Raw genomic sequence first — 13,525 nt, 5'->3', positions numbered from 1 at the left:
ACAGATTTTACACTTGAAGCACTCCATGAACACATACTTACTCACCTTGCAGTTCATCTACACACACTTAAGCTAAAAACCCATTCTGTGAAGTCAAAAGTCTGCAAACCTAGTACATATTCAGTGCGTGTACATAGAAGCACTTTTTAATGCCACTTAAATGCACTAGATTTTAGACTGAAGATGCAATCTAAATGACTGTGCAGTATGTACTCCACTTTATTATTAATTAGGAATGAGAACATGATGGCTATGAGAGTATTGGAAGAGCCTGCTTCCATTCTGAATGGAAACCTGAATTGTGTGACCATTGGCAAAAAGCGACCACGAAGGGACTCGAACCCTCAATCTTCTGATTCGAAGTCAGACGCCTTATCCATTAGGCCACGCGGTCATGTGTCCTGCTGCGTTTATTTATATACTGTAGGTGGTATGCAAGGATGGAAAATATATTATTTATAGTTATTTAGGTTTACAAACCATTGTGGGTTTTTTTCAGCTCCTTTCAATTAAATCACTTTTTTGGAATTTATATAATGAGAATGTCACCAGTACGATAAGCTATTGTTTTCTTTTTTGCATTTAAACCTCTTTCTTCATGAGATTAAAGCTCAGAGTATGCTTTATATAGCTCTGGATGTTTCCAGAAGTGGAGCGAAACTGTTTTGAAAGTAGTACAAACTGCTCCTTCCTGGATATTCCAATTTACACACACTCAAAGGTTGTATACGTTTCATGAATCCTGACTTGCCCTATTCAAGTGCCTGAAAGCCTTTCACCACCTCTAGAAACAACAGTTACACCAATCCAATTCAAATCATTTTTTCCAAAGGAATATCTTCTGCCGGGTCAAAAATGCATCTGACAAAGATAGGTGTTTAAAAATTGACTTTGTAGTTTCAGAACATCAACATGACTCTGAAGAGTACAGAAGTAAAATGGTACCATTTCAAAGTTCCTAATACCTCATAAACATCTGAGAGGAAGCATGTAATAAATATACTTATTTTTCTGGAAAAGTAAGAGTGAACTTTAGTTTGCACCTCAGATGGGACTCGAACCCACAATCCCTGGCTTAAGAGGCCAGTGCCTTATCCATTAGGCCACTGAGGCACAGATAAATGCCAGCAATCTAGAGGCATTATTTAAATGTATTCAATCGTCCAACACTGGTGTCTGTACACAGGATATTTCTCAGTTCTCTCCATAAGTAAACTTCCCATTTTCATCCTCTTCCATCCCCGACTTTAACACTCTGTTCTGTGCTATAATGGAGACTCTGCATTTGTAGCAAGTGCAGAGAAATTGGAGGAGTACCATTTTCGAATCAACACTTCTACTTCCATGGATGCTTTTCTCATTAAACTGGGCTTTGACAGTGGTATCAAGCCGTCCTTGTCTTCAGCAGGACACAGAAACAGGCACCAAGTCTACTAACCAAGTTCAACCACACTCTGCAACTTAATAGACCAGTGCTTTACAAATTAGCCAACTGTGTCATCAGCAAAGGCAGCCAATGTGCCAATCCTTTATAATTCTTCTGTTGTACTTTTCTTTCTCGTAGGCAAAATTAGCACTTTAACTGCACAAATCATACAGATTTTACACTTGAAGCACTCCATGAACACATACTTACACACCTTGCAGTTCATCTACACACACTTAAGCTAAAAACCCATTCTGTGAAGTCAAAAGTCTGCAAACCTAGTACATATTCAGTGCGTGCACATAGAAGCACTTTTTAATGCCACTTAAATGCACTAGATTTTAGACTGAAGATGCAATCTAAATGACTGTGCAGTATGTACTCCACTTTATTATTAAATAGGAATGAGGACATGATGGCTATGAGAGTATTGGAAGAGCCTGCTTCCATTCTGAATGGAAACCTGAATTGTGTGACCATTGGCAAAAACCGACTCGAACCCTCAATCTTCTGATTCGAAGTCAGACGCCTTATCCATTAGGCCACGCGGTCATGTGTCCTGCTGCGTTTATTTATATACTGTAGGTGGTATGCAAGGATGGAAAATATATTATTTATAGTTATTTAGGTTTACAAACCATTGTGGGTTTTTTTCAGCTCCTTTCAATTAAATCACTTTTTTGGAATTTATATAATGAGAATGTCACCAGTACGATAAGCTATTATTTTCTTTTTTGCATTTAAACCTCTTTCTTCATGAGATTAAAGCTCAGAGTATGCTTTATATAGCTCTGGATGTTTCCAGAAGTGGAGAGAAACTGTTTTGAAAGTAGTACAAACTGCTCCTTCCTGGATATTCCAATTTACACACACTCAAAGGTTGTATACGTTTCATGAATCCTGACTTGCCCTATTCAAGTTCCTGAAAGCCTTTCACCACCTCTAGAAACAACAGTTACACCAATCCAATTCAAATCATTTTTTCCAAAGGAATATCTTCTGCCGGGTCAAAAATGCATCTGACAAAGATAGGTGTTTAAAAATTGACTTTGTAGTTTCAGAACATCAACATGACTCTGAAGAGTACAGAAGTAAAATGGTACCATTGCAAAGTTCCTAATACCTCATAAACATCTGAGAGGAAGCATGTAATAAATATACTTATTTTTCTGGAAAAGTAAGAGTGAACTTTAGTTTGCACCTCAGATGGGACTCGAACCCACAATCCCTGGTTTAAGAGGCCAGTGCCTTATCCATTAGGCCACTGAGGCACAGATAAATGCCAGCAATCTAGAGGCATTATTTAAATGTATTCAATCGTCCAACACTGGTGTCTGCACACAGGATATTTCTCAGTTCTCTCCATAAGTAAACTTCCCATTTTCATCCTCTTCCATCCCCGACTTTAACACTCTGTTCTGTGCTATAATGGAGACTCTGCATTTGTAGCAAGTGCAGAGAAATTGGAGGAGTACCATTTTCGAATCAACACTTCTTCTTCCATGGATGCTTTTCTCATTAAACTGGGCTTTGACAGTGGTATCAAGCCGTCCTTGTCTTCAGCAGGACACAGAAACAGGCACCAAGTCTACTAACCAAGTTCAACCACACTCTGCAACTTAATAGACCAGTGCTTTACAAATTAGCCAACTGTGTCATCAGCAAAGGCAGCCAATATGCCAATCCTTTATAATTCTTCTGTAGTACTTTTCTTTCTCGAAGGCAAAATTAGCACTTTAACTTCACAAATCATACAGATTTTACACTTGAAGCACCCCATGAACACATACTTACACACCTTGCAGTTCATCTACACACACTTAAGCTAAAAACCCATTCTGTGAAGTCAAAAGTCTGCAAACCTAGTACATATTCAGTGCGTGTACATAGAAGCACTTTTTAATGCCACTTAAATGCACTAGATTTTAGACTGAAGATGCAATCTAAATGACTGTGCAGTATGTACTCCACTTTATTATTAATTAGGAATGAGAACATGATGGCTATGAGAGTATTGGAAGAGCCTGCTTCCATTCTGAATGGAAACCTGAATTGTGTGACCATTGGCAAAAACCGACCACGAAGGGACTCGAACCCTCAATCTTCTGATTCGAAGTCAGACGCCTTATCCATTAGGCCACGTGGTCATGTGTCCTGCTGCGTTTATTTATATACTGTAGGTGGTATGCAAGGATGGAAAATATATTATTTATAGTTATTTAGGTTTACAAACCATTGTGGGGTTTTTTCAGCTCCTTTCAATTAAATCACTTTTTTGGAATTTATATAATGAGAATGTCACCAGTACGATAAGCTATTGTTTTCTTTTTTGCATTTAAACCTCTTTCTTCATGAGATTAAAGCTCAGAGTTTGCTTTATATAGCTCTGGATGTTTCCAGAAGTGGAGAGAAACTGTTTTGAAAGTAGTACAAACTGCTCCTTCCTGGATATTCCAATTTACACACACTCAAAGGTTGTATACGTTTCATGAATCCTGACTTGCCCTATTCAAGTGCCTGAAAGCCTTTCACCACCTCTAGAAACAACAGTTACACCAATCCAATTCAAATCATTTTTTCTAAAGGAATATCTTCTGCCGGGTCACAAATGCATCTGACAAAGATAGGTGTTTAAAAATTGACTTTGTAGTTTCAGAACATCAACATGACTCTGAAGAGTACAGAAGTAAAATGGTACCATTTCAAAGTTCCTAATACCTCATAAATATCTGAGAGGAAGCATGTAATAAATATACTTATTTTTCTGGAAAAGTAAGAGTGAACTTTGGTTTGCACCTCAGATGGGACTCGAACCCACAATCCCTGGCTTAGGAGGCCAGTGCCTTATCCATTAGGCCACTGAGGCATAGATAAATGCCAACAATCTAGAGGCATTATTTAAATGTATTCAATCGTCCAACACTGGTGTCTGCACACAGGATATTTCTCAGTTCTCTCCATAAGTAAACTTCCCATTTTCATCCTCTTCCATCCCCGACTTTAACACTCTGTTCTGTGCTATAATGGAGACTCTGCATTTGTAGCAAGTGCAGAGAAATTGGAGGAGTACCATTTTTGAATCAACACTTCTTCTTCCATGGATGCTTTTCTCATTAAACTGGGCTTTGACAGTGGTATCAAGCCGTCCTTGTCTTCAGCAGGACACAGAAACAGGCACCAAGTCTACTAACCAAGTTCAACCACACTATGCAACTTAATAGACCAGTGCTTTACAAATTAGCCAACTGTGTCATCAGCAAAGGCAGCCAATGTGCCAATCCTTTATAATTCTTCTGTTGTACTTTTCTTTCTCGTAGGCAAAATTAGCACTTTAACTGCACAAATCATACAGATTTTACACTTGAAGCACTCCATGAACACATACTTACACACCTTGCAGTTCATCTACACACACTTAAGCTAAAAACCCATTCTGTGAAGTCAAAAGTCTGCAAACCTAGTACATATTCAGTGCGTGTACAGAGAAGCACTTTTTAATGCCACTTAAATGCACTAGATTTTAGACTGAAGATGCAATCTAAATGACTGTGCAGTATGTACTCCACTTTATTATTAATTAGGAATGAGAACATGATGGCTATGAGAGTATTGGAAGAGCCTGCTTCCATTCTGAATGGAAACCTGAATTGTGTGACCATTGGCAAAAACCAACCACGAAGGGACTCGAACCCTCAATCTTCTGATTCGAAGTCAGACGCCTTATCCATTAGGCCACGCGGTCATGTGTCCTGCTGCGTTTATTTATATACTGTAGGTGGTATGCAAGGATGGAAAATATATTATTTATAGTTATTTAGGTTTACAAACCATTGTGGGGTTTTTTCAGCTCCTTTCAATTAAATCACTTTTTTGGAATTTATATAATGAGAATGTCACCAGTACGATAAGCTATTGTTTTCTTTTTTGCATTTAAACCTCTTTCTTCATGAGATTAAAGCTCAGAGTATGCTTTATATAGCTCTGGATGTTTCCAGAAGTGGAGAGAAACTGTTTTGAAAGTAGTACAAACTGCTCCTTCCTGGATATTCCAATTTACACACACTCAAAGGTTGTATACGTTTCATGAATCCTGACTTGCCCTATTCAAGTGCCTGAAAGCCTTTCACCACCTCTAGAAACAACAGTTACACCAATCCAATTCAAATCATTTTTTCCAAAGGAATATCTTCTGCCGGGTCAAAAATGCATCTGACAAAGATAGGTGTTTAAAAATTGACTTTGTAGTTTCAGAACATCAACAAGACTCTGAAGAGTACAGAAGTAAAATGGTACCATTTCAAAGTTCCTAATACCTCATAAACATCTGAGAGGAAGCATGTAATAAATATACTTATTTTTCTGGAAAAGTAAGAGTGAACTTTAGTTTGCACCTCAGATGGGACTCGAACCCACAATCCCTGGCTTAAGAGGCCAGTGCCTTATCCATTAGGCCACTGAGGCACAGATAAATGCCAACAATCTAGAGGCATTATTTAAATGTATTCAATCGTCCAACACTGGTGTCTGTACACAGGATATTTCTCAGTTCTCTCCATAAGTAAACTTCCCATTTTCATCCTCTTCCATCCCCGACTTTAACACTCTGTTCTGTGCTATAATGGAGACTCTGCATTTGTAGCAAGTGCAGAGAAATTGGAGGAGTACCATTTTCGAATCAACACTTCTACTTCCATGGATGCTTTTCTCATTAAACTGGGCTTTGACAGTGGTATCAAGCCGTCCTTGTCTTCAGCAGGACACAGAAACAGGCACCAAGTCTACTAACCAAGTTCAACCACACTCTGCAACTTAATAGACCAGTGCTTTACAAATTAGCCAACTGTGTCATCAGCAAAGGCAGCCAATGTGCCAATCCTTTATAATTCTTCTGTTGTACTTTTCTTTCTCGTAGGCAAAATTAGCACTTTAACTGCACAAATCATACAGATTTTACACTTGAAGCACTCCATGAACACATACTTACACACCTTGCAGTTCATCTACACACACTTAAGCTAAAAACCCATTCTGTGAAGTCAAAAGTCTGCAAACCTAGTACATATTCAGTGCGTGTACATAGAAGCACTTTTTAATGCCACTTAAATGCACTAGATTTTAGACTGAAGATGCAATCTAAATGACTGTGCAGTATGTACTCCACTTTATTATTAATTAGGAATGAGGACATGATGGCTATGAGAGTATTGGAAGAGCCTGCTTCCATTCTGAATGGAAACCTGAATTGTGTGACCATTGGCAAAAACCGACTCGAACCCTCAATCTTCTGATTCGAAGTCAGACGCCTTATCCATTAGGCCACGCGGTCATGTGTCCTGCTGCGTTTATTTATATACTGTAGGTGGTATGCAAGGATGGAAAATATATTATTTATAGTTATTTAGGTTTACAAACCATTGTGGGTTTTTTTCAGCTCCTTTCAATTAAATCACTTTTTTGGAATTTATATAATGAGAATGTCACCAGTACGATAAGCTATTATTTTCTTTTTTGCATTTAAACCTCTTTCTTCATGAGATTAAAGCTCAGAGTATGCTTTATATAGCTCTGGATGTTTCCAGAAGTGGAGAGAAACTGTTTTGAAAGTAGTACAAACTGCTCCTTCCTGGATATTCCAATTTACACACACTCAAAGGTTGTATACGTTTCATGAATCCTGACTTGCCCTATTCAAGTGCCTGAAAGCCTTTCACCACCTCTAGAAACAACAGTTACACCAATCCAATTCAAATCATTTTTTCCAAAGGAATATCTTCTGCCAGGTCAAAAATGCATCTGACAAAGATAGGTGTTTAAAAATTGACTTTGTAGTTTCAGAACATCAACATGACTCTGAAGAGTACAGAAGTAAAATGGTACCATTGCAAAGTTCCTAATACCTCATAAACATCTGAGAGGAAGCATGTAATAAATATACTTATTTTTCTGGAAAAGTAAGAGTGAACTTTAATTTGCACCTCAGATGGGACTCGAACCCACAATCCCTGGTTTAAGAGGCCAGTGCCTTATCCATTAGGCCACTGAGGCACAGATAAATGCTAGCAATCTAGAGGCATTATTTAAATGTATTCAATCGTCCAACACTGGTGTCTGCACACAGGATATTTCTCAGTTCTCTCCATAAGTAAACTTCCCATTTTCATCCTCTTCCATCCCCGACTTTAACACTCTGTTCTGTGCTATAATGGAGACTCTGCATTTGTAGCAAGTGCAGAGAAATTGGAGGAGTACCATTTTCGAATCAACACTTCTTCTTCCATGGATGCTTTTCTCATTAAACTGGGCTTTGACAGTGGTATCAAGCCGTCCTTGTCTTCAGCAGGACACAGAAACAGGCACCAAGTCTACTAACCAAGTTCAACCACACTCTGCAACTTAATAGACCAGTGCTTTATAAATTAGCCAACTGTGTCATCAGCAAAGGCAGCCAATGTGCCAATCCTTTATAATTCTTCTGTTGTACTTTTCTTTCTCGTAGGCAAAATTAGCACTTTAACTGCACAAATCATACAGATTTTACACTTGAAGCACTCCATGAACACATACTTACACACCTTGCAGTTCATCTACACACACTTAAGCTAAAAACCCATTCTGTGAAGTCAAAAGTCTGCAAACCTAGTACATATTCAGTGCGTGTACATAGAAGCACTTTTTAATGCCACTTAAATGCACTAGATTTTAGACTGAAGATGCAATCTAAATGACTGTGCAGTATGTACTCCACTTTATTATTAATTAGGAATGAGAACATGATGGCTATGAGAGTATTGGAAGAGCCTGCTTCCATTCTGAATGGAAACCTGAATTGTGTGACCATTGGCAAAAACCGACCACGAAGGGACTGGAACCCTCAATCTTCTGATTCGAAGTCAGACGCCTTATCCATTAGGCCACGCGGTCATGTGTCCTGCTGCGTTTATTTATATACTGTAGGTGGTATGCAAGGATGGAAAATATATTATTTATAGTTATTTAGGTTTACAAACCATTGTGGGGTTTTTTCAGCTCCTTTCAATTAAATCACTTTTTTGGAATTTATATAATGAGAATGTCACCAGTACGATAAGCTATTGTTTTCTTTTTTGCATTTAAACCTCTTTCTTCATGAGATTAAAGCTCAGAGTATGCTTTATATAGCTCTGGATGTTTCCAGAAGTGGAGAGAAACTGTTTTGAAAGTAGTACAAACTGCTCCTTCCTGGATATTCCAATTTACACACACTCAAAGGTTGTATACGTTTCATGAATCCTGACTTGCCCTATTCAAGTGCCTGAAAGCCTTTCACCACCTCTAGAAACAACAGTTACACCAATCCAATTCAAATCATTTTTTCCAAAGGAATATCTTCTGCCGGGTCAAAAATGCATCTGACAAAGATAGGTGTTTAAAAATTGACTTTGTAGTTTCAGAACATCAACATGACTCTGAAGAGTACAGAAGTAAAATGGTACCATTTCAAAGTTCCTAATACCTCATAAACATCTGAGAGGAAGCATGTAATAAATAGACTTATTTTTCTGGAAAAGTAAGAGAGAACTTTAGTTTGCACCTCAGATGGGACTGAAACCCACAATCCCTGGCTTAAGAGGCCAGTGCCTTATCCATTAGGCCACTGAGGCACAGATAAATGCCAGCAATCTAGAGGCATTATTTAAATGTATTCAATAGTCCAACACTGGTGTCTGTACACAGGATATTTCTCAGTTCTCTCCATAAGTAAACTTCCCATTTTCATCCTCTTCCATCCCCGACTTTAACACTCTGTTCTGTGCTATAATGGAGACTCTGCATTTGTAGCAAGTGCAGAGAAATTGGAGGAGTACCATTTTCGAATCAACACTTCTACTTCCATGGATGCTTTTCTCATTAAACTGGGCTTTGACAGTGGTATCAAGCCGTCCTTGTCTTCAGCAGGACACAGAAACAGGCACCAAGTCTACTAACCAAGTTCAACCACACTCTGCAACTTAATAGACCAGTGCTTTACAAATTAGCCAACTGTGTCATCAGCAAAGGCAGCCAATGTGCCAATCCTTTATAATTCTTCTGTTGTACTTTTCTTTCTCGTAGGCAAAATTAGCACTTTAACTGCACAAATCATACAGATTTTACACTTGAAGCACTCCATGAACACATACTTACACACCTTGCAGTTCATCTACACACACTTAAGCTAAAAACCCATTCTGTGAAGTCAAAAGTCTGCAAACCTAGTACATATTCAGTGCGTGTACATAGAAGCACTTTTTAATGCCACTTAAATGCACTAGATTTTAGACTGAAGATGCAATCTAAATGACTGTGCAGTATGTACTCCACTTTATTATTAATTAGGAATGAGGACATGATGGCTATGAGAGTATTGGAAGAGCCTGCTTCCATTCTGAATGGAAACCTGAATTGTGTGACCATTGGCAAAAACCGACTCGAACCCTCAATCTTCTGATTCAAAGTCAGACGCCTTATCCATTAGGCCACGCGGTCATGTGTCCTGCTGCGTTTATTTATATACTGTAGGTGGTATGCAAGGATGGAAAATATATTATTTATAGTTATTTAGGTTTACAAACCATTGTGGGTTTTTTTCAGCTCCTTTCAATTAAATCACTTTTTTGGAATTTATATAATGAGAATGTCACCAGTACGATAAGCTATTATTTTCTTTTTTGCATTTAAACCTCTTTCTTCATGAGATTAAAGCTCAGAGTATGCTTTATATAGCTCTGGATGTTTCCAGAAGTGGAGAGAAACTGTTTTGAAAGTAGTACAAACTGCTCCTTCCTGGATATTCCAATTTACACACACTCAAAGGTTGTATACGTTTCATGAATCCTGACTTGCCCTATTCAAGTGCCTGAAAGCCTTTCACCACCTCTAGAAACAACAGTTACACCAATCCAATTCAAATCATTTTTTCCAAAGGAATATCTTCTGCCAGGTCAAAAATGCATCTGACAAAGATAGGTGTTTAAAAATTGACTTTGTAGTTTCAGAACATCAACATGACTCTGAAGAGTACAGAAGTAAAATGGTACCATTGCAAAGTTCCTAATACCTCATAAACATCTGAGAGGAAGCATGTAATAAATATACTTATTTTTCTGGAAAAGTAAGAGTGAACTTTAATTTGCACCTCAGATGGGACTCGAACCCACAATCCCTGGTTTAAGAGGCCAGTGCCTTATCCATTAGGCCACTGAGGCACAGATAAATGCCAGCAATCTAGAGGCATTATTTAAATGTATTCAATCGTCCAACACTGGTGTCTGCACACAGGATATTTCTCAGTTCTCTCCATAAGTAAACTTCCCATTTTCATCCTCTTCCATCCCGACTTTAACACTCTGTTCTGTGCTATAATGGAGACTCTGCATTTGTAGCAAGTGCAGAGAAATTGGAGGAGTACCATTTTCGAATCAACACTTCTTCTTCCATGGATGCTTTTCTCATTAAACTGGGCTTTGACAGTGGTATCAAGCCGTCCTTGTCTTCAGCAGGACACAGAAACAGGCACCAAGTCTACTAACCAAGTTCAACCACACTCTGCAACTTAATAGACCAGTGCTTTACAAATTAGCCAACTGTGTCATCAGCAAAGGCAGCCAATGTGCCAATCCTTTATAATTCTTCTGTAGTACTTTTCTTTCTCGTAGGCAAAATTAGCACTTTAACTTCACAAATCATACAGATTTTACACTTGAAGCACCCCATGAACACATACTTACACACCTTGCAGTTCATCTACACACACTTAAGCTAAAAACCCATTCTGTGAAGTCAAAAGTCTGCAAACCTAGTACATATTCAGTGCGTGTACATAGAAGCACTTTTTAATGCCACTTAAATGCACTAGATTTTAGACTGAAGATGCAATCTAAATGACTGTGCAGTATGTACTCCACTTTATTATTAATTAGGAATGAGAACATGATGGCTATGAGAGTATTGGAAGAGCCTGCTTCCATTCTGAATGGAAACCTGAATTGTGTGACCATTGGCAAAAACCGACCACGAAGGGACTCGAACCCTCAATCTTCTGATTCGAAGTCAGATGCCTTATCCATTAGGCCACGTGGTCATGTGTCCTGCTGCGTTTATTTATATACTGTAGGTGGTATGCAAGGATGGAAAATATATTATTTATAGTTATTTAGGTTTACAAACCATTGTGGGGTTTTTTCAGCTCCTTTCAATTAAATCACTTTTTTGGAATTTATATAATGAGAATGTCACCAGTACGATAAGCTATTGTTTTCTTTTTTGCATTTAAACCTCTTTCTTCATGAGATTAAAGCTCAGAGTTTGCTTTATATAGCTCTGGATGTTTCCAGAAGTGGAGAGAAACTGTTTTGAAAGTAGTACAAACTGCTCCTTCCTGGATATTCCAATTTACACACACTCAAAGGTTGTATACGTTTCATGAATCCTGACTTGCCCTATTCAAGTGCCTGAAAGCCTTTCACCACCTCTAGAAACAACAGTTACACCAATCCAATTCAAATCATTTTTTCTAAAGGAATATCTTCTGCCGGGTCAAAAATGCATCTGACAAAGATAGGTGTTTAAAAATTGACTTTGTAGTTTCAGAACATCAACATGACTCTGAAGAGTTCAGAAGTAAAACGGTACCATTTCAAAGTTCCTAATACCTCATAAACATCTGAGAGGAAGCATGTAATAAATATACTTATTTTTCTGGAAAAGTAAGAGTGAACTTTAGTTTGCACCTCAGATGGGACTCGAACCCACAATCCCTGGCTTAAGAGGCCAGTGCCTTATCCATTAGGCCACTGAGGCACAGATAAATGCCAGCAATCTAGAGGCATTATTTAAATGTATTCAATCGTCCAACACTGGTGTCTGCACACAGGATATTTCTCAGTTCTCTCCATAAGTAAACTTCCCATTTTCATCCTCTTCCATCCCCGACTTTAACACTCTGTTCTGTGCTATAATGGAGACTCTGCATTTGTAGCAAGTGCAGAGAAATTGGAGGAGTACCATTTTCGAATCAACACTTCTTCTTCCATGGATGCTTTTCTCATTAAACTGGGCTTTGACAGTGGTATCAAGCCGTCCTTGTCTTCAGCAGGACACAGAAACAGGCACCAAGTCTACTAACCAAGTTCAACCACACTCTGCAACTTAATAGACCAGTGCTTTACAAATTAGCCAACTGTGTCATCAGCAAAGGCAGCCAATGTGCCAATCCTTTATAATTCTTCTGTAGTACTTTTCTTTCTCGTAGGCAAAATTAGCACTTTAACTTCACAAATCATACAGATTTTACACTTGAAGCACCCCATGAACACATACTTACACACCTTGCAGTTCATCTACACACACTTAAGCTAAAAACCCATTCTGTCAAGTCAAAATTCTGCAAACCTAGTACATATTCAGTGCGTGTACATAGAAGCACTTTTTAATGCCACTTAAATGCACTAGATTTTAGACTGTAGATGCAATCTAAATGACTGTGCAGTATGTACTCCACTTTATTATTAATTAGGAATGAGAACATGATGGCTATGAGAGTATTGGAAGAGCCTGCTTCCATTCTGAATGTAAACCTGAATTGTGTGACCATTGGCAAAAACCGACCACGAAGGGACTCGAACCCTCAATCTTCTGATTCGAAGTCAAACACCTTATCCATTAGGCCACGCGGTCATGTGTCCTGCTGCGTTTATTTATATACTGTAGGTGGTATGCAAGGATGGAAAATATATTATTTATAGTTATTTAGGTTTACAAACCATTGTGGGGTTTTTTCAGCTCCTTTCAATTAAATCACTTTTTTGGAATTTATATAATGAGAATGTCACCAGTACGATAAGCTGTTGTTTTCTTTTTTGCATTTAAACCTCTTTCTTCATGAGATTAAAGCTCAGAGTATGCTTTATATAGCTCTGGATGTTTCCAGAAGTGGAGAGACACTGTTTTGAAAGTAGTACAAACTGCTCCTTCCTGGATATTCCAATTTACACACACTCAAAGGTTGTATACGTTTCATGAATCCTGACTTGCCCTATTCAAGTGCCTGAAAGCCTTTCACCACCTCTAGGAACAACAGTT

The 13,525-nt window shown here is 38.3% G+C and overlaps 7 non-coding genes across 7 annotated transcripts; all 7 read right to left on the bottom strand.

The window, feature by feature from the left end:
* Positions 1-321: 321 nt before the first annotated feature.
* Positions 322-394, bottom strand: TRNAR-UCG (transfer RNA arginine (anticodon UCG)). The gene has a single exon. It is a non-coding gene; the product is annotated as a tRNA-Arg (tRNA).
* A 3,106-nt stretch (positions 395-3,500) lies between these two features.
* TRNAR-UCG (transfer RNA arginine (anticodon UCG)) lies at positions 3,501-3,573 on the bottom strand. The gene has a single exon. It is a non-coding gene; the product is annotated as a tRNA-Arg (tRNA).
* Positions 3,574-4,219: 646 nt separating this feature from the next.
* Positions 4,220-4,292, bottom strand: TRNAR-CCU (transfer RNA arginine (anticodon CCU)). The gene has a single exon. It is a non-coding gene; the product is annotated as a tRNA-Arg (tRNA).
* An 803-nt stretch (positions 4,293-5,095) lies between these two features.
* On the bottom strand, positions 5,096-5,168 carry TRNAR-UCG (transfer RNA arginine (anticodon UCG)). The gene has a single exon. It is a non-coding gene; the product is annotated as a tRNA-Arg (tRNA).
* Positions 5,169-8,274: 3,106 nt separating this feature from the next.
* TRNAR-UCG (transfer RNA arginine (anticodon UCG)) lies at positions 8,275-8,347 on the bottom strand. The gene has a single exon. It is a non-coding gene; the product is annotated as a tRNA-Arg (tRNA).
* Positions 8,348-11,452: 3,105 nt separating this feature from the next.
* On the bottom strand, positions 11,453-11,525 carry TRNAR-UCG (transfer RNA arginine (anticodon UCG)). The gene has a single exon. It is a non-coding gene; the product is annotated as a tRNA-Arg (tRNA).
* A 1,522-nt stretch (positions 11,526-13,047) lies between these two features.
* On the bottom strand, positions 13,048-13,120 carry TRNAR-UCG (transfer RNA arginine (anticodon UCG)). Its single transcript has one exon. It is a non-coding gene; the product is annotated as a tRNA-Arg (tRNA).
* Between the last annotated feature and the right edge of the window lie 405 nt (positions 13,121-13,525).

Source organism: Lissotriton helveticus, chromosome 5_1, assembly GCF_964261635.1.
Source record: "Lissotriton helveticus chromosome 5_1, aLisHel1.1, whole genome shotgun sequence".
Taxonomy (NCBI): Eukaryota; Metazoa; Chordata; class Amphibia; order Caudata; family Salamandridae; genus Lissotriton; species Lissotriton helveticus.
The sequence above is the reverse complement of the archived record's forward strand: the minus strand, read 5'-3'. Positions and strand labels throughout refer to the sequence as shown.